Below are 27961 nucleotides of genomic sequence, written 5' to 3'. Positions count from 1 at the left end.
AGATTTTCTTACTGGACAGTAATGCCAATGGGTGCGGATGTCACAAATGATCATTTTGCTTCAATTTGTAAAATTCACAGTTGGCCAACAGTGCAGTGAGTGACATTCCTGTGATTGAAATTCATCAGACTCAACTTAAACTCGAAACTCTTGTAACAAATGAGTCAGTGTACCCAGGTGATATCCCTTCCAAGTGGATTATGGAATGTGCCCAGTTTTTAAGTGTATCTCTAACTGCTATTTTTAACCGATGTTTTGTAGACGGTATTCTTTCAGTGTGTTTTAAACGAGCTATCATATCTCCTAGACCAAAAACTAATATCTCAAAAGTTCCCTCTGACTTAAGACTAATATCTAAAACCCTCCATTTTCTCTAAAGTATTTGAAAGTTTTATTTACAATTTCCTTTTTGACGATATTCATGATAAAAATAACCCGTTTGGCTTTAGGCCGAATCATAGCACCATGCATTGCTTAATTTATATACTTGGCATTATTTTCAAGCATCTTGAGTTGAATAGTTCCTACGTTGAGGCTGTTTTTGCTCATATTAAATAAAAAAAAACAAGTTTTTAAACTGAAAGTAAGGAGCGACATTAAAACTTAAAACGAACAGAAATTATTCCGTATATGAAAGGGGCTGTCCCCTCCTCAACGCCTCGCTCTTTATTCCGTATATGAAAGGGGCTGTCCCCACCTCAACGCCTCGCTCTTTATTCCGTATATGAAAGGGGCTGTCCCCTCCTCAACGCCTCGCTCTTTATTCCGTATATGAAAGGGGCTGTCCCCTCCTCAACGCCTCGCTCTTTACGCTAAAGTTTGACTCTGTCTCACAACTTTATTTTTTGAAACAATAAAAAACTTTAGCGTAAAGAGCGAGGCGTTGAAGAGGGGACAGCCCCTTTCATATACGGAATAAAGAGCGAAGCGTTGAGGAGGGGACAGCCCCTTTCATATACGGAATAATTTCTGTTCGTTTTAAGTTTTAATGTCGCTCTTTACTTTCAGTTTAAAAAACTTGTTTTTTTTATTTGATTTCTGATCGTTTTTTAGTTAATGCAGCTTTTATTTGCATAAAATTTTTACTTTTCTTTTGCTAAATGGATGTGAACTTTGCCTCTCACAACTTTATTTTTTAAAACAATAAAAACTTTAGCGTAAAGAGCGAGGCGTTGAGGAGGGGACAGCCCCTTTCATATACGGAATAATTTCTGTTCGTTTTAAGTTTTAATGTCGCTCCTTACTTTCAGTTTAAAAAACTTGTTTTTTTATTCCGTATATGAAAGGGGCTGTCCCTCCTCAACGCCTCGCTCTTTACGCTAAATTTTTTATTGTTTTAAAAAACAGAGTTGTGAAAAAGAGTCTAACTTTAGCGTAAAGAGCGAGGCGTTGAGGAGGGGAAAGCCCCTTTCATATACTGAATAATTTCTGTTCGTTTTAAGTTTTAATGTCGCTACTTACTTTCAGTTTAAAAAACTTGTTTTTTTTTATTTAATTTCTGATCGTTTTTTAGTTAATGCAGTTTTTATTTGCATAAAAATTTTACTTTCCTTTTGCTAAATGGATGTTTTTACAAATTAACTTACGTAACTAACTTCTATATTCGTATATTTTTCTTCTGGCAAAAAATACAAAGTTGCAGATTTTTGCAGATACGAGCTTGAAACCTATGTAATAGGGTTTTCTGATACGGTGAATCTGACGGTGTGATTTTCATTAAAATTCTTTCACTTGTAGGGGATGTTTCCCCCCTCTTTGAAAAATCGATTAAACATTCTCAGGATCGTAGCCTTTGATGAGTAATACTAAACTTAATAAAATTTATATATTTAGAATCAGCATTATAAAAACATTCTTTTGATACATTTATTGACATCAAAATTCCGTTTTTAAAAGTTTCGATTACTATTGAGCCGTAAAACTTGTTTTTTTATTGTTTTTTTTTTATTACGTATATGTTATTACGTATATTAGGGGGTTCTCCCCTTAGTCAATAAGACGCTCTTTATGTTAAAAGTTTAAAAAATTTTTATTCAAAAAACCCTGAATCACAAAGACAGTTTAGTTAGAATAGATAGCTCTTTTGAAAGCACTAAAAAAAAATGTAGCGTAAAGAGCGAGGTATTGACTTGGGGGAGAACCCCCTCACATACGTTATAATTTCTGTTCGTTTTAAGTTCTAATATTCCTTCTTACATTTCAGTTGAAAAAACTTGTTTTTTTTTATATTTAATGTCTGATCGTTTTTTAAATAATGCTTGGAAATCCGGCGCCCCCTTCATAGAAATGTCCCTTACCCCAAAGAAACATCCTCCACGGAAATATTCTCCAGAATAACTCCCTCCTCTAGCCCCCCCTCCAGAAAAAATCCTTCCTGAAAATGGTTGTATACTTCCCAATAACCAATAAATAATGATGGCAAGTCCGGCGCCCCCTTCATGGCCCTTTCTCTTCCCCCATGAAATCTTCCTTCATGAACAGATCCTCCAACATAACCCCCGACCCACCTTTCCCTCCCACTACCAGAAAAAAAAACCTCCTGAAAACTTCTGTATACTTCCGAATAACCAATACTATATGTTAACATTGGGTAAAGTTCATAACTTTTAGCCCTCCCTCTGGGTACTTCGGGGGATTAAGTCATCCCAAAAGACATATTTATCATATTTTCGACCATGCTGAACAAAATGACTATCTCGAAATTTTGATCGGGTGACTTTGGTAAAAAAATAAGCGTGGGAGGGGGCCTAGTTGCCCTCCATTTTTTTTGGTCACTTAAAAAGGGCACTAGAAATTTTAATTTCCATTCCAATGAGCCCTCCCACGATATTCTAGGACCACTGGGTCGATACGATCACCCCTGGGAAAAAAAAAACAAACAAACAAACAAACAAACAAATAAACACGCATCCGGGATCTTTCTTCTGGCAAAAAATGTAAAATTCCACATTTTTGTAGATAGGAGCTTGAAACCTCTACAGTAGGGTTCTCTGATACGCTGAATAAGATGGTGTGATTTTCATTAAGGTTCTATAACTTTTAGAGGGTGTTTCCCCCTTTTTTTGAAAATCAGCCAAATTTTCTCAGGCGCGTAACTTTTGATGAGTAGCATTAAACTTGATGAAAATTATATATTTGAATTCAGCATTGAAATATGATTGTTTTGATGCATATATTGGTATCAAAAATCCGTTTTCTAGAGTTTCGGTAACCATTGAGCCGGGTCGCTCCTTACTTACAGTTCGTTACCACGAACTGTTTGATTAAGAAAGCCTTTGACAATTTGGATCATCAGACAGTTATAGATAATGCAAGGGCTTTAGGTGCAACAGATTTTGTTTTATGTATGTTAGCTAGTTTTTTGTCTGGCCGTGAGCAATTTGTAGTCCTCTCTAGCGAGGATTCATCTGGTTTTTCCTCGATTCCCTGTGGAGCACCTCAAGGGACTAAGTTAGGTCCTTTAGCATTTTTAATTGTTTTTAATAATGTTTTACCGCGTTTCGGCAACTCTTTTAAATTTGTGGACACTATTTTGTCCCCTATTTTGCTTCCAATTTAATAATTGATATAACTTTTGTTTTGTGTTTATCCCCTAACATCTGTTTTATTATTGATTTAATTTTTTGTTTTATGTTTATCCCCTAACATCTGTTTTATTATTGTGATTCTGACGTGCGTATGCTAGCTTTCGTGCTATTTTCGCCAATAAATCAAATTCTATTCTTCTATTCTATACAGACTCCATCTCGATTCCAATCTATTCAAAGCCCTCCTCTTTTAAATATTGAAGTATATGATCAAAATTTTATGATATCTGGACTTACTATGCTTACTATTAGTATTGTTAGTAACAGTTAGTAGCATATTGTCCCATGTGCGTATCTTTGTGACATCCTCCCACCCAAACTGCGGACAATGTGCTTTCCGTTCAGCCATAGACGGCTGGCAGAAAAGTATAATCTTTGGCAATCTGTTATCCTTTATCCGCAGAACATATACCCAGCCATACTTTACAAGACCAGCTATACTTTACCCCCCCCCCCAAATGTGCATAAGTATAACGCAAATTTGTTTAAGGGAGGAGGGAGTGGGGGAGGAGTTTCAGTCACTATTTGTAGTGACTGAATCTTCAGTCAGTGACTTATTTACAGTGACTAACACGCGGAATCTCGTATTCTGCGTGTTTCAGGAGTCAAAATATAATACAAAGCGTAAATCAAAAATGTGCTCCAAATTTTTTTCACCTTTTAAGATCGTTTGCTTTTTACGAGGAAGATTTTTTGTGTATTAGGAAAAATAACTAAAGTATTTGTAAAAAAAACATCTAAATATCTAAAGAGCCAATTTGGATTAAAGCATTTTGAACTAATCGACAGTACTTGCTTTATTTGAAGAGGTGGAAAGTAAATTTAATTTATACAAAAGTGGCAGTAAAGAACATAATTATTGACAATATCCCTCTCAAAATTGGTCCAAAAGACCTTTGCCCTCTCAATGCGTTTTTGACCTTTTTTTTCAGATTTTTAGTTCCGTGCCTAAGAATATATTTGTCAACTAGACTAGCAAATACTGGTAAAGTATCAAAGAACTAACCAAAAAACCCCTCCTCATTAAGTCACTAATTATGTTCTTTACTGCAAATTTTGCATAAATTAAACTTACTGGCCATAACAAAGTCCACAAGTCAAAGTTGAACCTTAAAATAAACAAAAATTATTGCTTCAAAGTCTATCTAACATATATCAATAGGTATGGAGAGCCCAACGGCTTCACCGCCGGGCCATGGCACTCGGCACGCTTATATATATATATAAATTCTCATTGTAGCTTGTCTTCTAACCACCGACAATTTGAGCCTTTTCTTGATTCAAACCCACTCGGAGTCGATTTATCTTAGTTTGATATTCAGCTATCAATAAATCCCATTTATAGTATCGATCCTTTATGTATGGTTTCAGCCTCTTTTATTGATTTTCAAGTCAATATATTTCCCTTCTTGTTAAAGCCAAAGAGCGGTAAGTTTCCTATATAGAGGTTTCGGACAAGACGGTTCTAAGAGCACACTGCTTGTTTTGATCAAATTCTAATTTTAGTAGTTATTATAGTTCTTAATATTGGATGTGATCGTCTCTTGCTAGGTTGCTAGCTACCGGTGCGACCCAGATAGGAGTTTCGGACAAGGCAGTTCTAAAAGTGTACTTCTTGTTTTGATCTGACTACTTTTCAGAGCTATGGGCTATTATATTTCTTCGTATTGGATGTGATCGTCTTTTACTAGGTTGCTCGCTATCACTGCAACCAGGATTTCAAGTTATCTTGTCAATAGATTATTTCAGATAACATGGGCTAGATGTCGTTCTTTATAATGAATCTAGTTTTAATTATAAAATCAAAATTATTCCTCAGACACCATAAATAATTTTGCAGTTTACACAATAACTTTAGCGATCCTGAACTAAGATATAAAATTAAATAAAATTATCAAGTCGAAAAATCAGCATGCATAAATATTGCATTCACTTATTACGTGATATATGGTTATAACCTATACACGATTATAATGTCATTCATCAAGCTTGTACATAAAAATGCAGTTTTTTTGTCAACATTGATTCTATTTTAAAAACTACTTTATTTTTAATTAGGCCTACAAAAGCCACTAGATGTAGCGATTTCCTTTAAAATCAGCCATTATACGGCTCTCTAGGATTTTCCAGTGCCCAGCTAGCTGAGGAGGATAAAAAGAAAGAAAAAAATATGCAGTATGTGAAGAATATCGTAGTTACAGCCAATTTCCTTGATTTTCAAGGCAATATATTTTCCTTGTTATTCAAGCAAAGGGATGGTAAGATTGCTATAAAGAGGTTTTGGACAAGGCGGTTCTAATAGTGCTCTTCTTATTTTGATCTGAACCTATTTTCAGGAGTTATGGGTTACTTTAAATTTTACTAAGGGGCATGATCATGTCTTACTAGGTTGCAAGCTACTGCTGCAATCCGGATTCGTTTGGTACTCTTGTCTTTGTAATACAAGAAAAATCATTCCCTTCCTATCTTTCCAACATATTGTAAAAAGTAACCTTTCCAATGTGATTACATTCACTTTATATACAAAACAGACAGATAGACAAAAATGTGATGAACTTAGACTGGTTGTTCTCTAATATAGATGTTCTTTATTTGATGTGAAAATACAAACAGGAAAAAGTTTATGGCTTTTTCCTAATTGAAATAGTGAGACACAACCCAGCTACAACCTACGATTATGACGTCATTGAGAAATCTTTAACATAAAATATGCAGTTTTTTGAAAAATATTATTCTATTTTAAAAATAATTTGTTTTAATTGCAAAAGGTTCTTAACCCAATTAATTTCCATTAATTTATTAATTTCTTAAGCTATTTGTGGAAAATAGAATAAAAAAGATGCTGTATAGGCAGAATGCTGTAGTAACTGCCACTTCTCGTGATTTTCAAGCCAATATATTTCCCTTTCTGTTCAAGCCAAGGGACAGAAAGTTTCCTATATAGGGGTTTTGGACAAGGCGGTTCTAATGGTATACTTTTTATTTTTATCTGACACTATTTTTAGCAGTTATGGATCAAACATCATCATCAGTAATGATAATGAAAGGAAATAGAGAGAATATTATAATCTTTATAATGTTATATTTGTATATTTTTAGAAAAAAATTATACTATTCGTATATTAGGCTATTTATTAAAAGACAGAAGGCTTCAATCATGGTGGCACAACAAAGGTACCAGAAAAATATTTTTCTTTTTCTAAAACTAAAAACTTCAAAAAAAAAGTTTAATCTGTAGTAATAAAGCCAAGAAGATTCTGGAATTACAAGCCTTTAAACAGTAACTAATTTGAATATTTGTGCATAATTCTGATATTCCAACAAAAATAACTTCATTAGAAAATGCTATGTAGTTCGTTACATAACATTTATGGGAAACAAAATTAGCACTCAACAAAATGTGAAAAGAATTATTCAACTCTCTGAAGGTACTAAATATATGGAAAAATTTTTGCTACGTTTTTACAAGGCAGACGTAGTTTTTAAGACGGGGTGTGTTTTCTAATAATTTCTTATCATTATAATTTTAACGATATACAGTCCCAAGCACCATTTTATATGAGGTGAAGTAGCTCAGCTGGGAGGGTGTCAAACTGCTGGTTTGAGAGTCCAAGGTTCGTTCACTAGCTTCAGCAAAACAAAATTTGTTGTATTTATTATTTTTTCCTTTTTTGTTAGGAATATTCTGAAAAGTATTGTCGTGACAGTGGTTGCTGCAACCTTGTAAAAGCATAAACGTTACATAGTAAAAAAAAAAATAGCCTCAGTCTCAGTGGCACAAATTTGCTATCACTTCCTACCACCACTTTAAGGACACCCTAGACAGTCAATCATTTTGATCAAAAGGTTCTGTCAATCAATTAATTAAAACACGATTGACCATCTAGGAACTTGTTTGACGCTTGAGTCGAGCATTGACGGTGATTGATAAAATGTTTGGACGAATCAATCAGTTCTTAGACGGTCAATTATGCTTCAACAATTGATTGATGGAACCTTTAGATCAAAATGATTGATTGTCCAGGGGGTCCTTTAGAGTCCTACACGGTAAGTAAGTCTCAAGTAAAACTTCTCTCCATACACTTCTTTAATCTGCTTATAAAATCTTAGAGCACATTACTTCTCAATATCAGTAAGCCAAACCTGTATATCCGATCCTGAAGGCACAAATCTAAGATCCTAGGGAAATCATTAGGTTTACAATGATAAGCTTGGCCATCATTCCATACCCACGAAAAGCCAGAATTATCCAACAGGGCTTTAAGCTCTTTTGGCTATGATGCTTTTTTAAAAGATTTTAAAAGAAAAAATGTAATTTTCATTCTAGAATTATTCTATGTAATTTATATCTAAAATTATTTCATGCAAGAAAAAATCAGACAAAAAGCTCTTTTTCTTGCTAAAACAAAACGACTACTTTCACCATATAATAATAGGATTTTATGCTATCGCTAGTGACACAAAGGGAAAAAAAAAGAAAAACTTACCTAGCAGCACAGGCAAGAGCAGAAATTTTAATTGTTTTGTCGCAGCTTCACTAATAGTTTCATTTGAACTAAATAGGGCAAGACTATTTACAACTTTAGTTGAATTTTCAAGGGATATTATTGCAGTTTTACATTATCCTGAAAAAGAAAAAACATTTTTTGAAAAGTTACAGAAACAAATTTTCACCAGTTACAGATAGAAATTTAAAATTTTCATAAATTTTAATTATCCTACACGTCTTTCGGCCAACAGGTCTACATGGCAGCACAGGCAAGACCAAAAATTTTTAATTGTTTTGATGCAACTTCACTAATAGTTTAATTGAATTTTCAAGGGATATTATTGCAGTTTACATTATCCTGGAAAAGCAAAAAACACTGTATAAACAGTTATAGAAACAAATTTTCACCAGTTACAGATAGAAATTTAAAATTTTCATAAACTGGATTTTTTGATGATTCTAGTAAGCAAGTCATTTATGCATTAATGTTGTTGACAATAGCTTATTCTAACAACAATGTCCATCCTTACCAATTTAATTATCCAACAGGTCTTTTGCCCATGTTGCTTTTTCAGAAGATTTTAGAAAAAGATTACAATTTTCTATCAATAATTAAACCCAAACTTTATCACTTATTGCTATTTTTTTGAAGATTGTAATTTTCCATCCAGAATTATTGCCCCCTTAGATTTAGGAAAATGTCTTTTTTGTTATTTTCATTGAAAAAAAAAACTTAAAAAGACAAAATTATTTACATTGGAAACCTTGGACTTCATTCCATGCCCACAAAAAGCCAGAATTATCCAAAAGAGCTTTAAGCTCTTTTGACAATGATGCTTTTCTAGAAAATTTCAACATCTCATTGTGTGGCACCTGTGCAAGACGGGTATTGGACAAATGTAATATCTGTAACCAAACCTTCATCATCCGCATAATCATCTTATGATGCTATAAGCTCTTTTGGCAATGATGCTTTTCTAGAAGATTTCAACATCTCATTGTTTGGCACCTGTGCAAGACGAGTATTGGACAAATGTAATATCTGTAGCCAAACCTTCATCATCTGCATAATCATCTTATGATGCTATAAGCTCTTTTGGCCATGATGCTTTTCTAGAAGATTTCAACATCTCATTGTGTGGCACCTGTGCAAGACGGGTATTAGACAAATGTAATATCTTTAACCAAACCTTCATCATCTGCATAATGATCTTATAATGCTATAAGCTCTTTCGGCCATGATGCTTTTCTAGAACATTTCAACATCTCATTGTTTGGCACCTGTGCAAGACGGGTATTGGACAAATGTAATATCTGTAACCAAACCTTCATCATCTGCATAATCATCTTATGATGCTAACTAGGTAAACCTAGGTCACCTTTAAGAACTAGACTACTTAAATTATTTTGCAAGAATACTGTTATTTCAAAATATGTAAACTGTGGAAACTCCAATTGTCTCACCGTTGTGAAGACCAGGTTGAAAACCAGCATCAAAACTAAATGGAATGGTCACAATAACTAGAGAAAAGCTTTGCCAAGGCTTTCTGGTTGTAACAACCATAATTTGCAACAATTTTAGAATAGCCAATCTTTAATTTTGTTTTAGCATCAACAAGAATCTTATGCCTATTAGAAGTAATACTACTACAGACAGTTAAACCTAGTCAACAAATAGAAATAAAACAGGGGATATAAAACTACTGCAATTTAAATTCTCGGTTGAAGAATCACTACTAAAAATAAAATTCTCAAGTTTATCAACATTTAGATCTAGATTACGAAATGAAGAGGAGACTATTAAACAGAACACGAAAGTCCACAACAAGTGTGACTAATTGAAATTAAGTCATCAGCATAAGCAAGATATGATACATCAGAAAGACTCAAAAAACAATTAGTCAAAATATACTCTTACTGCAGGATCAAATAGATAAGGATGGAGGACTCAACTTTGTTTAACACCATTTTTAACTGATATGTGGCCAAAATAATCACCATTAGAGGACTTTGAACATGCATATGAGTGATAATACCAAAATTTCAAAACTAATATAACAAAGGGATTAGCACCAAGTTGACTAAGAGCAAACCAAGCTTGAGCATGAAAAAAGAAAAGATTATTCTACTGGTTTTTAAGTCTTAAAAAGACGTTGCTTATAAGAAAAGAAATTCAGCAATATTTTTTAACACTGATTTTGTACTAAGCTTCAAACTTTTGATATTATTTTTTAAGGTTTTTGAATTATTGTAATATCTTGCTAGTATGTATACAAATATTTTAGTATAAGCACCAAACTTTAAGGGTTTTTTAAAGGTTTTTGAATTGTTCAAATCCCTTGTCAAAATATATTTGCAATTGCCAGTTTTTTCTCTTTAAGCAATTTAATATTAACTTTTCCATGCAAAAAAATCTCCAATTTTTATGCATAAGTTTGACAAATGTGACAACATCACTGCAATACAGATGTATTTAAAAATGACGCCACTCATAAAAATACGTTTTTTTTCCAAAATTAAGGCTCTTAACAAATTTTCTCAAACTTCTGACCTATCAAGATCTTTTTTTGGCCAGAATATTCAAGGAGGCCAATTTTCCTGGACAAATATGAAGCCACTTTAGAGAAAGAATACATAAATAAACAAATACACAATGATTGCTTATAAAGATAGTAGGGCGAGTGGTATATGCTGGGACAGATTTTGGAAAACCTCCAAAATGTATAGTTAACATTGGATTAGGAAAATGGTTTATAGCACAAATGAAAGCCCCAGAACTGCTGCATAAACTGTGATTTTTCTAGATTTTTCTTGTACAGCTATAAGAAAAAAAAGGAGGGTGTACCTGCTTTTACCATTTGTCCCACTAAGTACCAGGGGTGGTATATCTTGGGACACGAGGTGGCATACTGTGGGACATTGTAAAAAGGTTCATGTATTGGTGAAAAACCTTTGACTTTTTTTTTGCTCGTCCAGCTCTTCCAACTGTCCCAACTTTTCCCCTAACCCTGTCACTCCGTGCTTTCTTATCTTTTCTTTCGGATTCTTGTTTTTCAATATGTTTTTTTCACAGGAGTGTAGTAGGAATCTGTGTAGAGACTTTCGTCCAGCCTTTGTCCATCAGTACATTTGACGTGGCTGGCAAATCTGCAAAATATGTGTGGGACTCATGGGTGTTGATTATCAGAAGCTTTGGGTTTTCAGGGGACGTATGCGAGTAAGTCTTGAAATTTTTGCGACATTCAAACACAGTTTAGGGTTTACCCATCCAGAAGGCAGGGCTCCTCCAGCAAAGTTATCAGGAGCACTATTTAGCGTGTGAGGTTAAAATTTCTTGCGTGGGAATATAAAGTAAGGAGGAAGGTTCTGTCCGCTGGCAGAGATGGTTCCAACTATAGGCACAAGCACGCCACGCTCAGTTGAGGTTACTTTGCCCACTATTTTGCTATCCTTCTTGGCAAAAACCTTTGGAGGAACATGAACAGTGTTGACTGAGGTTCACCACAGTTGAATATGTGGCTTAGACTAAATGGAGTTTTGTTCAAAACTGTCAGCAAGTGGGAGAAAAACTCCTGTGCAGTGTGCTTGTAAGGGCGTGTGGCATGTCCCAAACTGAGACCTTTTGCCTATACCGGTGAAAGATCTGGGTTTCGAGTCTTAAATCAAGCTAACCAGTCTATGCTGGCTTCTCTGAAGTCTGCCCAGCTGTCTAGGACAGTCTTATTGTTAGCAACAGCGTAGTTGCAAGCAAGGGTTCTGTGTCTCAACTGGTCAGACCATAACATATTCTGCTCGCTTGCAGCAAGCATTGAGAGTGATGTTTCTTCTTCCGGTGTAAAAATATTAGCAAATCCGAACTGTCAGAATTCATACAGTGTTGGCGGCATGGGGGAGATGAGGATGTTAATAATATGCCTACTCCACTATGAGAGAGAGAGAGAGAGAGAGAGAGAGAGAGAGAGAGAGAGAGAGAGCGAGAGAGAGAGAGAGAAAAAAAGAGACACACAGAGAGAGAGAGAGAGCTGATGGTATTCTCTAAACCCAATATAAGACCTGAAGATAAATACAAAACATTCCCCCAAGAATGGCAAAGCTGCCTATGGGCTGTGGGTAGATTCGATGCAACCCCTCACTGTTTACAACATCACCTCAAATAAAATCAATTTTATTACCCTTTTCTCTCCCCATCAACGTTGACCAAAATTGATTCACAATTTGTGACTTTAACTGCCCACACAATAAAAGAAAAAGAAAATGGTGTTACCTCTATTGAGAGAAAACTAAAGATTACAACAAAAAGGAAAGGAGATAATTACAAAACCAAAACAGAGAAAAAGAAAGGACATTTATCTTAAAGAACAAGAACTGAAAGTTTCAACATGTGGTATATTATGGCCCACTAAATACCACTTGTCCTTGTCCCAGTATATTCCCTACGACCTCTACTTGTAAATTGACTCATTTTTTTTATTGTTGCATGTTTTTCCACGAGTTGGTAACACAACATGAACTATTTTTTTAGCTTTTGTTTGCTATCTTACACACCCAATTTCTGCAGACAATAGGCCTGTTTTTTCACTCATCAATGTGCTAAGATCTTACATCTTTTGTCAGAAAACGCTTAAAAGTGAAATCTTTGAACAAAGATCTTACCTCTTCGGCCGTTTTTGTGCAAACGTCTTTAATCATTTTGCTCTGATCAGCGGTCTGAGAACAATGATGAGTAGATCATCAAAGTTCTCTCATCATTGTTCTATATGGTAAAACAGTGGCGGTCTTCACACTTTTTACTAACATCTGTGAGCTGTAAGATCTTAGAACGAAGATGAGTTAAAAAACGATAATCTTTGCAGAAAGATGTAAGATCTTAGTGCTAAAAAAACGGGCCTAATAAAAAAATAAAGCACAAAAAACAATTACCCGAATATTTTTTGGGGGGGTATAGCCGAAACTTTGAGGTCAATTTTCTCAAAAACAAAAATAGCAACTTACCAAAATGATAGAACTGTCATGTCCGCCAGTAAATGAACTATACTAGGTGGCTTTATTGGATTTTTTTTTTAAATGCTAGATGGCAGATAAGTTTTGTGTCCCACCTTATACCATGCCCTGCATATCCCACTTACCCCCTATATACACTCTGCTTTTTTGCTACAAAAATGTGTGTTCAAACTGGACAGCATACCTTACTTTGGACAAATAATATCTAAAAATAGCATCAATCCAGATCCACATTAGGTTTAAACACTTAAATAAATTCAGACCCGAAATGTTTAAAAGACAAACTATGAATCCTTTTGGGAATGATGAATTATCTATCAAGATATATATCAAACCTTTTGATGCTGAACCAACCACTTTGTGGACTGGCAAACCAATGGGATCCACCAATGGTTCCATTGGGAAACCCGGCATGAAGCAGAATTTACCTGTATCAATGAATCAATTTGTGATTCTCTTGCATTATTTGACCCTGCATTAAGAAACATTGAGCTCCAGGTAGATGTGTCAAAGTTTAGCCTTGGAGCCACCATTCTTCAGAACAAAAGGAACAAAATTATTAACAGAACAAAATTATTCCCAAATTGAAAAGGAATTGTATGCCATCCTCTTTGGCTGCATGCATTATCATCAATATTTATATGGCAAGAAATTCACTGTTGTGTCAGATCATAAACCTTTGCAAGTTGTACTAAACTGCCCAATTTCAAAATCATCACCAAGTCTCCAGTGGATGCTACTAAAAATCCAACCATACAATTTCCCAGTGGTATTCTGTCCTGGCAAAGAAATTCCTGTTGCTGATGCATTGTTGTGGTTCTACCTTAATGAACAAGGCAAAGAGACTAAAATAGACATTGAGTCCTATGTACACTCTGTAATGGCATTTTTTCCAGTAGGCACAGAGAGACTAAACAAATTGAAATAAGAGACAGCAAAAACAAATTGAAAGAGAGACAGCTAGGTGATGGCCTGAAGCTAAAAGAAGTCGACCAAAAGATATTCTCCCATTTTGAAACATCAGGTCTGATTTGACCATCATCAATCAGATTATTCTTAAAGTACATAGTTTGGTCATTCCTCTCAAATCTCATAAAGATATTCTTAACTGCATTGATGCATCACATCAAGGAATAAAAAAGACTAATCAGCAAGCTTGCTTCATTGTTTTCTGGCCAGGGATGACAAAGGATATTGAAGACTATATTAAACATTGTTATGCTTGCACCAGATACCAAAATTCAAATCAAAAGAAGCCCTTGTTACCCAAAACATTCCCCACTAACTTGGGAAAAGGATGGCTGCAACTTATTTTATGATAACAGAGAACAGTATCTTATAACAGTCAATTATTACAGCCAGTTTATTGAGCTTGACAGAGTTGGGCACTATGCACACACCCACCATATCATAGCATGTCTGAGGAGGCATTTTGCAAGACATGGAATCCCATAAATACTTATATCTGATAACAGTCTGCAATTTACATCAGAACGGATTTAGAAATTTGTAAAAGACTAGGAAATAGCACAAAAGACATCATCACCAAATTTCCCTTAATGAAATGGCTTGACAGAAAGATCAGTACAGACTGTCAAAGATATCCTTTTTAAAACTGAGCTACCTAGAGGGGATTATAATTTGGCCTGACTTGAATGCAGGAACATCCCTATCAATGGTTTTTTTTTCACCAGCCCAGTTACTAACGAACAGAGAATTAAATCAATTGTTCCATGCACAAGGAAAATTCTCTCCCCATATACAGTTCATCATGGTAAATTCAGAAAACATAGAAATAAGCAACAAACATGCCCAAGGAAATATCATGATAAGAACTCAAAGAAGCTAAATCCCTTACAAGCTGGACAAGCAGTCCAAGCCCAAATCCATGGCAAAGCGTGGGAATCTGGTGTAATTAGGAAAGCAGACACCAACCCTTGATCATACATAATTGAGACAAATGATGGGGGAACATATTGCTGGAATAGGAATCATACTAAAGTTCTTCGCCAGCTAAACAAACCACTTTCTACTGGTCATCCAGCAAGAACTCTGCATCCTGAAACCCCTGCAACGTCATTTTTTAAAAAAAAATTCTGCATCATCATCAAACATGCCAGGCATCTCCATTCTATCCCCATCCACAAATACATTTATAGCTGCCACACCTCCATCCAAAACCCCTGAATTAAGCTGCCCACAATACAAGTCCAGCCTTCCGCACACCAATACCCACAACCAGCACTGATCTTGCAGTCTATTCTGATTTTCAAAATACTTTTCACTCAGGCTGCTCAGGTTGTTATGTAAAGCCTGTAAAGAAGCTTCACCTCTAAGTATCAAAAGTCAGATGAGATATATAGAGAAAACGAGTGGAGTGCTTTATTCCAAGCAAACTGAGATTGTAAATAGAGTTTTAATGTGTTATTAGTCCTAGTTATAGTCAAGACATTGCAGATAAATCCTTGTAAAGGATGTTCTGTTTCATTTTTGAAAAAAAAAGAAGAAGTGAGCCTTCCCCATTTAGGATTAGGATGAAAGTGATTACATCATTTAGGTAAAACACTCTATAGCAACCCACAGTTTAAAAATATGTTTAAAGAAAACCTATTTGGGAAGAAAACATTGGATATTTGTACCACATTCTAGAATAATACCTTAATTTGTACTTCAGAGCAAAATTAATGTCAATACAGGATCTGTTGTGGGTTTTTCCGCTGTTGTTAGCTAACATAAATTTGTTTGAACGGCGGAAACAGAATTGTTAGCTAACAGAAATAGTTAGCTCACAATTCGCAGAAACACGATATTGGGCAGGAACTTCAAAGAAAAATTCTGACCAAGATAGTGTTACTGTGAGTTTATATCAGCTTGATAAAACCCAACTGAAACCAAAGCTTTGAAATTAAAATAAACAGGATATTTCTAAGTGTTCATATCTTATTGAAAAAAACATAACTATTAATGCCAGCAAGTGAAACAAAGGCACAAAACATTTTATTAATTGGCAAATTACAACAAATTTAGGCGAAAATTAAAATACCAGTGCTTAAGCTTTCCTAAAGTAACTGTTTAGTTCATTTACATAAATTATCCCATGTATGGAGGAAGAGGACCAACGTAGTAAAAAATATAATTTGATTGCATAAGTGAAATCGTTAGATTTTTGATCATATCAAATTGCTAAGACTGCGTGACAATCTCGTTGTTTTCCTATTTTTTCAACAGAAGAATTGATTTTTTTTTCAATAAGACAACCAGAAAAGATATTTCTAATAAACTAACAGGGGACAGAAAAAAAAGAAATAGCAGCAGTCCTCGATTCCCAATCAATATTGTAAGCATAAAATGTACCCATTTTGCTTATTTTTGAATATTTTGCTTTAAATTCCTCAACAATTTTCTTTAAAAAGCATTCGATTTGTTAGAGACAACTTCTAACAATGTTAGCTAACAATTTTTAGTTGGACAGCGGAAAAATTATTGTTGGGGAAAATGTTGGCAAACAGTTTTCTGTTGGACGGCGGAAAAACCTCTTATATGGGCCCAAGAATTAAACAGTCCATATTAATCAACAGTTTAAAAATGCATGAAAAAAACTGGATAATTAGACCAAATTACAGTAAATTTTTTTGCAGTTCATAATATTGACTTACAAATAAAGTAAACATACCACATGAAGCCTTTTCTTATGCTCTTTCCAAATATAATAATCATCTTTGTTGGAAATGAAGGTACTTCTGTATTAAACATACTCTTTTATATACTGCAATGGAAACCAGTCACAAGAAAACCATTTTTCAAGCGTTACTTCAAAACTGCTATAGAGTAATTCAATGCATAGTGTGGTTTTCATTGCATTACAATATTTAAACTGTTGTTTTTTGGGGTTTAGGGGGGGAAAAGGTACCTAGGTTAGGTTATGCAATAATATATGCAATGCTTCACCCCCACCCCCCTAATGTGCAAATTTGCCCAAATTGTTTCTAAACTATTATATATTCATCCTATTTTATTTTACTTCATTAGCATTAACCAAACTAGCAGTACATAAAAGAGTACATGTAATACAGGAGTACCAAAATGAATTTTACCCCCAGCCCTATATATAACAATTCAGGGTATATTTTTGCAGGTTTGGGGGGGGGGGTAAATTTTATTTCTGATGTAAATGAGAGGTAAATTTAAAATTTACCCACACCCCTCCCCTAATGTGCAAATATAAACCCTGAATTGGTATATATATGGGTGGGGACAAAATTCATTTTCAACAAAAATGATTAGTATATTTGGAAAAAGCATAAAAAAATACATCAAGTGGTATGTTTACTTTATTCATAAGTCAATAATTTGAACTACAAAAAATTTACCAAAATTGCCACTTTTGGTTTACTTAGGAATGGTAATTATTTTTTTTTCTGACTTGATTATACCACTTGGTGCCTTTTTTTATGCTCTTTACAAATATAATAATAATTTTTGTTGGAAATGAATTTTAGCTCCCACCCCTATATATACCATTTCAGGGTATATATTTGCACATTAGTGGGGGAGGGGGATTTGAAACTTACCTTTCATTTACATCAGAAATAAATTACCCCCACCCCCATAATGTGCAAATATATACCCTAAATTGGTATATATAGGGGTGGGGGCTAAAATTTTGAGTTTGGGGGGAAGGGGGATTTCAAGAACATCTTCTTAAGAATTCTTAAACATTCTCATTGAAATAATCCTATCCCATAGCCCATCAATTAAGATTTATCTTCCTCCTTTTAAGTTTATGGTTAATTCTGTCACGAGACATATTGCATATGACCTATTGGTCGAACACAAAAACCCCAAACAACATTCCGTCCCAAGAAAGCCATTTGTAATTTGACTCACTGTCACTGGCCAGGCTCCGAGCAACAAAATTAACCAGAAACTTAAAAGAAAGGCGGCTAAATCTGACTAAATACACCAAGGAGGAAAAAAAAATCAAAGGAAGAACTTAACAAGGTACTTAAGTATTATACGCCAAACACTCAAGTTTACGTTGTGTAAAACTCGAGAACAAACCGGTTTCTTCGTTAGTTTCTTTCAGCTTAGCATGAGACAAGACAAGTGAAAGAATAGGTGAGAAATATATAATTTGGGTTATATATTTGAACATTAGGGGGAGGGTAAAGTATTTGGACAGTTTGAAAACAATTCTGACTTCACAATATGCAGAATAATTGTGCCTAACACGTTTAGCATGCAGACCCACTATAGTTAACCCCTCCCCCCCCCCACCCAATGTGCAAATATATAGTCCAAGTTTGTTGCTAAACTATTACTATATTTTCATAATATTTTGTGACATTTCATTCAAATTGAGCTTCAAAGAAATAGGTTCTGACTAAATGAAGCACTTGAGTATTCGGCATATAATTAACAAGTACCCTTAACAATTAGTAAATTGAATAATTTCTATTGAAGACCCCCTTTATATTCACCATGCACAATTTCTAGATTTTTTTTCCGGGAATATTCCGCCAAGATTGAGATATTTCTAATGTTTCTATTGTATTGTCATTGTGAATTTGACATTTTGCATGAATGCAGCTTGATCTCTCCTTCTGTTCAACGTTTTCAGTCGTTGAACAACTTTTATTATTAAGTCAATTTATAGAAGCATAGGCAAATCCAAGCCTGACTGAATTCGGATGCGTATCATACGAATTCTCTGACTTTAATTCTAAGTTTCAGTATCGCACAATTTTAGAAAGAAAAAATTGCCTTTTACAGATTCAATTTGAATATGTGCAAAAATTCATGGTCCATGCAACAAGATTTCATAAAGACACTGAAAACATTCACAGGTTAAACTGCATGAAGATTGCGAATTTCGCAGTTGATGAGAATGCAGCATTATGATTTCATTTTTTTTACAATTAGGGAATCTTATGGTTAATTTACAGAACCAAAGGCAGACATTAAACACTTCATATAACAATCAATCCTTTTATCATGGGCAACGTTATAGCATAAAATTAATTATTTCTGTAAAATTTATCAAAAGCTAAATTTTTTTTTTAGATTACTCTCCTTACAGAAGCTTTGCCAAACGTATTCATATTCTTTAAAATTATACTCCGTCAAACTTGCATATTTTCCTAAGAGATAATGTCACCAATCCCGGGAAGCTAGTCCATCTAATAGTTACCACATGCGAAGAGACAAAATGCCGTGTTAAAACCTCTGTGACAACATGCGCTGCTTCGAAGTGATGACTGGCGTCAAGCAAGGCTTTGTCCTTTCGCTTTTTATTTTCGTCCTAGATTTAGACTACATCTTTACAGATAAATGGGCATGAAATCTGAATTGCAAGAAAGCTTCTCCAGGATGTCAATTTTGCCGATGATGTTGGGCCCACAAAAGCGGAAAAGCAAAAGCTTCAGGACTTTCTGAACAAACTCGTGAATTAAGCTGAAGCATTCGGATTCCGCACCAGTGTTCTAAAGGCTAAAATTATGTCAATTAGCAATTCACCGATGAGAATCCGACTATGAGATAAAGACATCGAATCGGTAACAGACTTCAAGTACTTAGGGACACCATAACTTCCAGTGGTAATTCTGAAAAAGTATTACACAAGAGAGCAGCCCTAGCCAACGTGGCATTTCAGACATCTACCAATCTGGAAATCCACAGCATACTCATTGAGGCTGAAACCCTGACTGTTCCAGTGCAATGTTGTGTCTGTTCTAAGTGGGATGCCTACCATGAAATGCCTAAATCTAACCGCAAAACATGAGAAACCTCTTACTGCCTTTGAAAATACTTGTCACGAGCAGCAAAGAGATCCGTACTCGCAGATGTCAGCAATAAGACGCCCCCGTTCTGAAGCAACGGATATGGCGATATCTTGGACATATTCGTTGCACGCCAGATAATCAGTGCTCCTCCACTGGGAGGAGCATTTACACCGGAAAACAGCAGTTTTCAGAAAAAAATAGTCATTTATAGTCAAAAATTTTTATTTGAAAAAAGGGAAAATAAAATATATTGTATTTTTTTTCTTGTTGTTTGACTCAGTAAGTGGGCCCGTGGCTCAGGAGCAGAGGCTGTAAAAGGAGCAGAAGAGTTTAAGAGAGCAGTAAATGCGTTGAGGGAGATGTTAGGAAAAAAGAAAATTTAGTAAACAAAAAGTACCGTGGTATTTAAATTTTAAAATGAGAAAAAAAGGCACACGTAAGAATATTACCTATGAGAAAACAAATTTAATTTTTAGGAACCCTTATTTTATTTTAACTTTGAAATTGCGAAAAGGCTGTCTTATTGAAGCAACTTTTTATGTACAAATAAATCCAATCACACAAAAAGACAGCAACAGGTAAAAGCTTACACATAAGTTTTCGAAATTTACTGCTCAGCTCTTTTTTACTTTTTTTTCACCTCTTTACTATTTTTGCGACCTAGAAAAGAAAAAGGGCGTTAATTGATTGTAAATAAAATACAAGTAAAGAAGTGGTAAAAAAAATACATAAACAAGGAACAGGGCTAAAACATAAAACTAACCCTAAAACAGAAAGAAGCAAATTAATATACAGTCTTCTATGAATTTCTTCTTCTTCTATTTAACAACAGGCGGGCTTTTCAGTAATACTATTTAGCCCTTTTCCTCTTGCTTCACTCCGTGGGCTACAGAGCTACTGGCTTGATTGCCTCATAATTTCATATATCTTTCAGTAGATCTTTCAACTCTAGGAGTTCAATTATGAGATGATAGATGTCGATTTCTATGATGTGTGCAGGTATAGTTGGCTAGGCTCTTGGCTGATAGTGAGATTTTGTGGTGTTTGAAGCATTTTAACAGTTTACAAAGCAAGGTATGTTGTGCAGACGTCAGCATATTACATTCAAATAGGCAATGGTCAACTGTTTCATTATTCATATTGCAATGCCTGCAAAGAGGGGACAGGGGAATTAAACCACTTGAATTAGAAAACTTATATGAGAATGCAAGAAAATTTAGTCCATTTGTTCCAGAACGAATTCTATGATAAAATTTAGAAAAATACTTATTGCGAAAGGGGGAAAGGATAGGACTAATCTTATTAAAATTAATATTTGATAGCCTCCATTGGTAAATATCTCTAATTGGGATTGGTCTCCCACTTGGCTGGTCAATATTTATAGCATTTTTTGCTATTTCATCAACCTGATGATTACCAATTATACCAATGTGAATTGGAATGTGATAAAGATAAGTTCGTAAAGCACTCAAAGCACGTTTATTCATAATACTCATAAATTGGCGAACGTCAGTGCCCAACTTAAACTGTGGAGATAAGACCAGCAAATCAAACGTTGATAAGGAATTGGAATACATTATAATATTTTTTGAAATTGCAATCAAAGGTTGGTTTTCCTTAAGGTGTTCTAATGTCATGATTATGGCATTTAACTCAGCAGACATTATAGATACATTATTATATAATCTCTCGTCCATTGCAATTTTCAGGTGAGGAAGGAAAGCACCACTTGCTACCTTCTCATTCATTTATGACCCATCAACAATTTGGAAGTGATTTTTATAGGTAATTGTATTAAGTTCAGCAAATTTTTTCTGGACAAAAGCAATAGGGGTTAAATCTTTATTCCACTTTGAGAAATTAGCATTTATTATGGGAATTTACCAATTCCATGGAGGGGATTGGGGGAAAGTAGGTGCAATAGACTTTGCTGGTACGGGGTACTTCTTCTGAATATTGGCATACTCATCTGCAATGCCTCTATACATACCTTGATTTCTTAACCAATTATGTAGTGTGTGTAAGCTATTTGATTCAATGTTTGTAAGATGTTTTGTCAAAAGAAAGCTAAGTCTCTCCCTTATTGTTGTTTATCCACTCTCCATAAGCAGAAAATTGGTGCTTGTGGGTTTCCTAAGACCAAATATGAGACGTATTTTATCATTTTCTGTTGTTTCCATTTTTTGCATCTAGGTCTTTGCACATGCACCATAGACGATGAGCCCATAGTCAATTTGGGTCTTATATGTGATTTATAAAACTGGATTAAGGTTTTCTCCTTACATCCCCAGGGTGTGGAAAGAAGTCTTTTTGGTATATATGTTTTTCTATAGCATTTTTTTATTGTGTTTGAAATGTGGAGGTAGAAATTAAGTTTTTGGTCAAGCATGAAACCTAGGTAATTAATATGATTATCTTCTGGAATACCGTAGTTGTTTTATTTAGAGTTAGTTTTGCATTAACATGGTTTTGCTTTTGGTGAAATTGGATTATTTTTGACTTGGTAGGTGCAATGGGTAAATCTGAATGTTGAGAGAATTTTTCAAATTGGAAAAGTGACTTTTGCAGATTTGACTGTGCTATCTCAAAAGTGTTGCCAGATGACCATAGCACCAGACCGTCAGCATATTGTAGATTTGTGTGGGGTAGGTTCATGTCCCAGAGATATAGGGCAAAGAGGCTGAACCAACACAAACAATGAAACTTTGCAATTCTATGAAGGATTTTATAAGATACTAGCTTGGGGGGTAGTCCAAGGTTTACAAGTTTGTTTAGAAGGATTTGGTGGTTCACATTGTCATATGCCCCTTCAAAATCTAGGAAAGCTGCAACTAGGACATTATTTTTTGAGAATCATTCATTTATTGTATTTGTTAGCAAAATAAAAGCATCTGTTGAGGAGTGGTGTTTCCTGAATCCAGTTTGAGTGTGAGGGATCATATTATTTTTTTTCAGCAAACCAGAGGAGTCTGTGATCCCCATCACAGGAGTAATCATTATGGGCCTATAGGACTCAAGGGTTAGGTTTTTAGAGTTAGGTTATTTAGGTTTTTAGAGTTAGGTTTGCCAAGTTGGGTAACATCTTCAACTGGGATTGTGTTGCCAGCCCTATCTGAAACCCTTCTTTTAACTCCTGAATGGATATTTCTGGGGGAACATTATAAACTACTATGTTTGTTGGGGATTGTTTTAGGTTCAATTTGATGCATTAATTGGGGTATTCAGAAGGGATTTTAGGTTAATTATTGTGTCTGCTGATTTCTGATCTTGGACAGCTATTAGCAGGGATCCATCACGGTGAATATTAAGAGAGAACATTGATTTTAGCAATTTGAAAATTGCAAATCTTATTGCAGTAATCTTTTTTATTTCAAAGGGGGTATTAGGAGAAATTTTAAGGTAAATTCCTAAGTTTTGGGAGGGAGGATCTTGGGCGGGGAGGGGAAATGCTTTTGATTGGGGAGATTTTTTTTCTTTTTTTAAGAGCTTCTAGAAAGGACCTCTTGAAACCCATTATCACCATTTATAGTGACATTAGCCCCTACACTGATCATTGTCCTATTCTCAGAATTGGAGCTATCTTGTGAACTTTGAGATAGTGAGCTTGAAAAGCCAATATGGGTATCAGTTTCACTGGTATTTGGGGTGGAATCTGGGGGGACTTTTTTTTGGAGGACTTCTAATCATTGCCTATAGGAAAAAGCTTTATAAACTAAAACAAAACTAAAACAAGAAAGGATAATACAATGATAACAAACCGTCTGCATTCTACTATGGGGAAAAGAAACACCACAGTATAGCCCTGAGGATGATTTGACCAGGCTTGGTTTGGTACAACTGCTGATTAATTGAGATAATATTTCGCAAGAAAATTTATTTTAAATTTCTTAAAATGTTGCTGCTATTACCAAGTTTGAGCATTAAAATGCCCAAATGGTTGACTGCTTCCCTCAAAAGTGAAAGATTATTATGAAAAGGAGAAGAACAAGCTTGGAGGAACACAAAGGGACACTTTACTAACAATTATGACAAAGCATCAGTCTATGAGTTTATAAAGTAAACAATAGGTTAAAAATATTATATTTATTTGATGATTAGGGTTAGAAGCTTCAAAAGGGTGCTTAGCAGAATCATAAAACAAATGTGCATCCAATAATCGTTAGCGTTGACTATCAATGCTCTTTTCCCCTTCCATTTGTTTAGAGAACTAGAATAGACAGAATTTACCGGAGTCACAATGTATATTTTGATGAATTATGTTTTTTTATTATTGAAAAGTATGGTTTGCGGACAAAGAAGAATACAACTACCACTTTTTTGTCAAAACCAGGTAATTCCCCCTTACTATAAAAACCTTATATGCCCCCAGGGCATAATTTAAAACACTTGCCCTGAGGGATGTGGGGGATTGTCCACCTCAAAAACATATTTTCTATCTGGAAATCAACTATGCTGAACAATATGACTATCTCAAAAATTTTGATTGGATGTGTTTTGGGGAATGATGTGCGTGGGGGGGGGCTATTTGCCCTCCAATTACTTTTGACTATTAAAAAGGGCACTATCCCTTTGAATTTCCAATCAAATGAGCCTTTTTTAAGTTTCTACGACAACACCTTCTATAAAAACCTTATATACCCACAGGGCATAACTTAAAACCCTTGCCCTGAGGGTTGTGGGGGAATGTCCTCCCCAAAATCATATTTTCTATCTGGAAATCAACTACGCTGAACAAAATGGCCTTATCAAAATTTTGATTGGATGTGTTTGGGGAAATGATGGGCGTGGGGGGGGGGGGGGGCTAGTGTCCCTCCAATCACTTTCGACTATTAAAAAGGGCACTAGCCCTTTGAATTTCCAATCAAATGAGCCTATTTTGAAGTCCTTACAACAACGCCTTCTATAAAAACCTTATATGCCCCCATGGCATAACTTAAAACCCTTGCCCTGAGGGTTGTGGGGGAGTGTCCTCCTCAAAAACATATTTTCTATCTGGAAATCAACTATGCTGAACAAAATGGCTGTCTCAAAATTTTGATTTGATGTGTTTGGGGGAATGATGGGCATGGGAGGGGGGGGCTAGTTGCCCTTCAATCATTTTTTACTATTAAAAGGCACTAGAACTCTTGATTTCCAATCAAATGGGCCCCATTTGAAGCTTCTAAGATGACCCCATCCATATGAAGGGCCTCTGGAAAAAAATAATAATAAATAAATAATAAAACATTGGAGCCATATGAACTTTACATGGAGAAGAGGGGGCTAGTTGCCCTCCAATCTTTTGACTCTTAAAAAGTGAACAAGAACTTTCAATTTCAAATCAAATGAGCCCTCTCCAAAGTTTATACAAGCATCCCTTCCATAAGAACTATATATGCCCCTAGAGAATTACTCATAATGCCTGCCTCCAGGCCCTGGTGGGTTCTGTTGACACAGGAATTTTTCTTATCTGACCTTTGAACTATTTTTAATGAAATGGCTATTATAAAAATCTTATTGGATGGGCTGGGGGAAAAAAGGGTGTGTGTGTGGGGGGGGGGGGCTAGTTACCCTTGGATATCTTTTGACTCTTCAAAATTGAACTAGAACTTTCAATTTCCAATCAAATGAGCCCCCTCTGAAGTTTATACAAGCTTCCGTTTCATAAGAACCATATACACCCCCAGGACAACACTTACAACGTCTATCCTACCGGCTTTGGGGATGTTTTTGTTATCTAATTTTTGAACAATTTCCAAAACAGTGGCTATCTCAAAATTTGTAGGGGATGGGTTTCAGGAAAAAAGAGTGTGGGGAGGGGGCTAGTTTAACTCTCTTGACTCTTAAAATGAAAATAGAACTTTCAATTTCCAATCAAATGAGCCATCTGAAGTTAATACAACAATGTTGTCTATAAAAAACCTTATATGACCCCAGGGCATAACTTACAACCCTTGCCCTGAGGGCTGTGGGGGAGTTCCCATCCTAAAGAATCTAATTTCTAGAACTTAAAATTACTTTTAATAAAATAGCTGTCTCAAAATTTTGATTGAATGTGTTTGAGGAAAAGGTGGGCGTGAGAGGGGAGTTAGTTGCCCTCAACTCATTTTTGACTATTGAAAAGGGCATTGGCCCTTTGATTTCCTACTTGAATGAGCCTTTTTAAGTTTCTACAATAACGCCTTCTATAGAAACCTTATAGATCCATAATGCTTAACTTAAAACCCCTGCCCTGAGGGTTGTGGGGGAGTACCCTCATCAAAAACATATTTTTTACCAGGAAATCAATTACGCTTTTCAAAATGGTTTTCTAACAAGGTCTATGGTACGTGTTTGGGGGTATGATGGGCCAAATGGGGGGGGGGCTAGTTGCCCTCCAATCACTTTTGACTATTAAAATGGGCACTAGCCCTTTGAATTTCCAATCAAATGAGCCTTTTTTGAAGATTCTGTGACAACACCTTTTATAAAAACCTTATATGCCCCCAGGGCATAACTTAAAACCCTTTCCCTAACAGTTGTGGGAGTGTCCTCCTCAAAACATATTTTCTATCTGGAAATCAACTACTCTGAACAAAATGGCTATCTCAAAATTTTCATTGGATGTGTTTGGGGGAATGATGGGCGTGGGGGGGGGCAAGTTGCCCTCCACTCACTTTTGACTATTAAAAAGGACACCAGCCCTTTGAATTTCTAATTGAATGAGCCTTTTTTGAAGTTAAATAAAAAACCTTATATGCCCTGAGGACATAACTTAAAACCCTTGCCCTGAGGGTTGTGGGGGAGTGTCTTCCTCAAAAAAATATTTTCTATCAGGATATCAACTACGCTGAACAAAATGGCTATCTCAAAATTATGATTGGATGTGTTTGGGGAAATGATGGGCATGGGGGGGTCTAGTTGCCCTCCAATCACTTTTGGCTATTAAAAAGGGCAGTAGCCCTTTGAATTTCCACTCAAATGAGCCTGTTTGAAGGCTATATATACCAGTCCAGGGTATATATTAGCACATTCGGGGGGGGGGGGAAGTTTAAAAATAAGTTTCATTTAAATAAGAAATAAAATTACCCCCACCCCACTAAGTTGCAAATATAGACCCTGAATTGATATATATAGGGATGGGGGCTAAAATTCATTTCTGACAAAAATGATAAATATATTTGTAAAGAGCTTAAAAAAGGGCATCAGGTGGTATATTGGCAAAGTTCTACCAAATCATATTATTGAGTTAGAAATAAAGTGAATACACTAGGCCTATTTGATGCCTTTTTTATGCTGATAACAAATATAATAATCATTTCTATTGGAAATGAATTTCAGCCCCCCCCCCCATATATACCGAGACTAACCAAACCTAACCTAACCCTGAATTGGCATATCGAGGGGGGGGGGCTGAAATTCATTTTCAATATAAATGATTATCATATTTGTAATCATCTTAAAAAAAGGCATTGAATAGTGTATTCACTTTTGTCCTAACTCAATAATATGATTTGGTAGAACTTTGCTGGTATATTCTCTTTAGTTGTAGGCCTAACTCAATAATATGATTTGGTAAATAGGCTATTTACCAAAATAACATTTTCCTATTATTTTAGAATGTGCTCCAAATATCCAATTTTTTCATCCCAAATGTTTTCTTTAACCATATTTTTAAACTGTTGGTAACTATGGAGAGTTCTACCTAAGTGATGTATTCACTTTCATCCTAACTAGGCCTAATAAACAAACTGCATGGCCTTTTTTGCTCAACCAAGCTTTCTTGATAGAGCTGGCTTTTGCTTTCAAGGCTTTACCACATTTCTTGCAATTGAAAGCTTTCGTTCCGTTTACAGCTCCACAGGTACAAGTAGTAATCCCTCTTTTGGACCATTTTGTTAGCCCACTAAGGATTTTTTTCTTGTCCATGCTGATAATAGTCAAACTTTTTGCTCGTTCATTTGCGACTTTATTGCCATCTATCAAAATCTACTTTTGAAATTTTTGCCTCATAGAGATGATTTGTCAAAAATAGTCTGAATCGCCGTTTATGTTTTTAAAAGAAGAATTCTTAAACATTCTCATTGAAATAATCCTATCCCATAGCCCATCAATTAAGATTTATCTTCCTCCTTTTAAGTTTA

At 35.2% G+C, this 27961-nt stretch overlaps 1 protein-coding gene and 1 long non-coding RNA gene across 2 annotated transcripts in view; both read right to left on the bottom strand.

The window, feature by feature from the left end:
• On the bottom strand, nucleotides 1–27752 carry LOC148941651 (uncharacterized). The gene is made up of 3 exons (XR_016143297.1): nucleotides 27635–27752; nucleotides 8075–8212; nucleotides 1–108 (listed from the first exon to the last, which is right to left on the bottom strand). It is a non-coding gene; the product is annotated as an uncharacterized LOC148941651 (long non-coding RNA).
• The window catches only part of LOC148941649 (26S proteasome non-ATPase regulatory subunit 1-like), a 775304-nt gene that overhangs the window by 435326 nt on the left and 312017 nt on the right, over nucleotides 1–27961 (bottom strand). The window lies entirely within an intron of this gene.

The sequence above is a fragment of the Artemia sp. Qi Xiang Cuo genome, chromosome 18 (genome assembly GCF_049724085.1).
Source record: "Artemia sp. Qi Xiang Cuo chromosome 18, ASM4972408v1, whole genome shotgun sequence".
Classification (NCBI taxonomy): Eukaryota; Metazoa; Arthropoda; class Branchiopoda; order Anostraca; family Artemiidae; genus Artemia; species Artemia sp. Qi Xiang Cuo.
The sequence above is the reverse complement of the archived record's forward strand: the minus strand, read 5'-3'. Positions and strand labels throughout refer to the sequence as shown.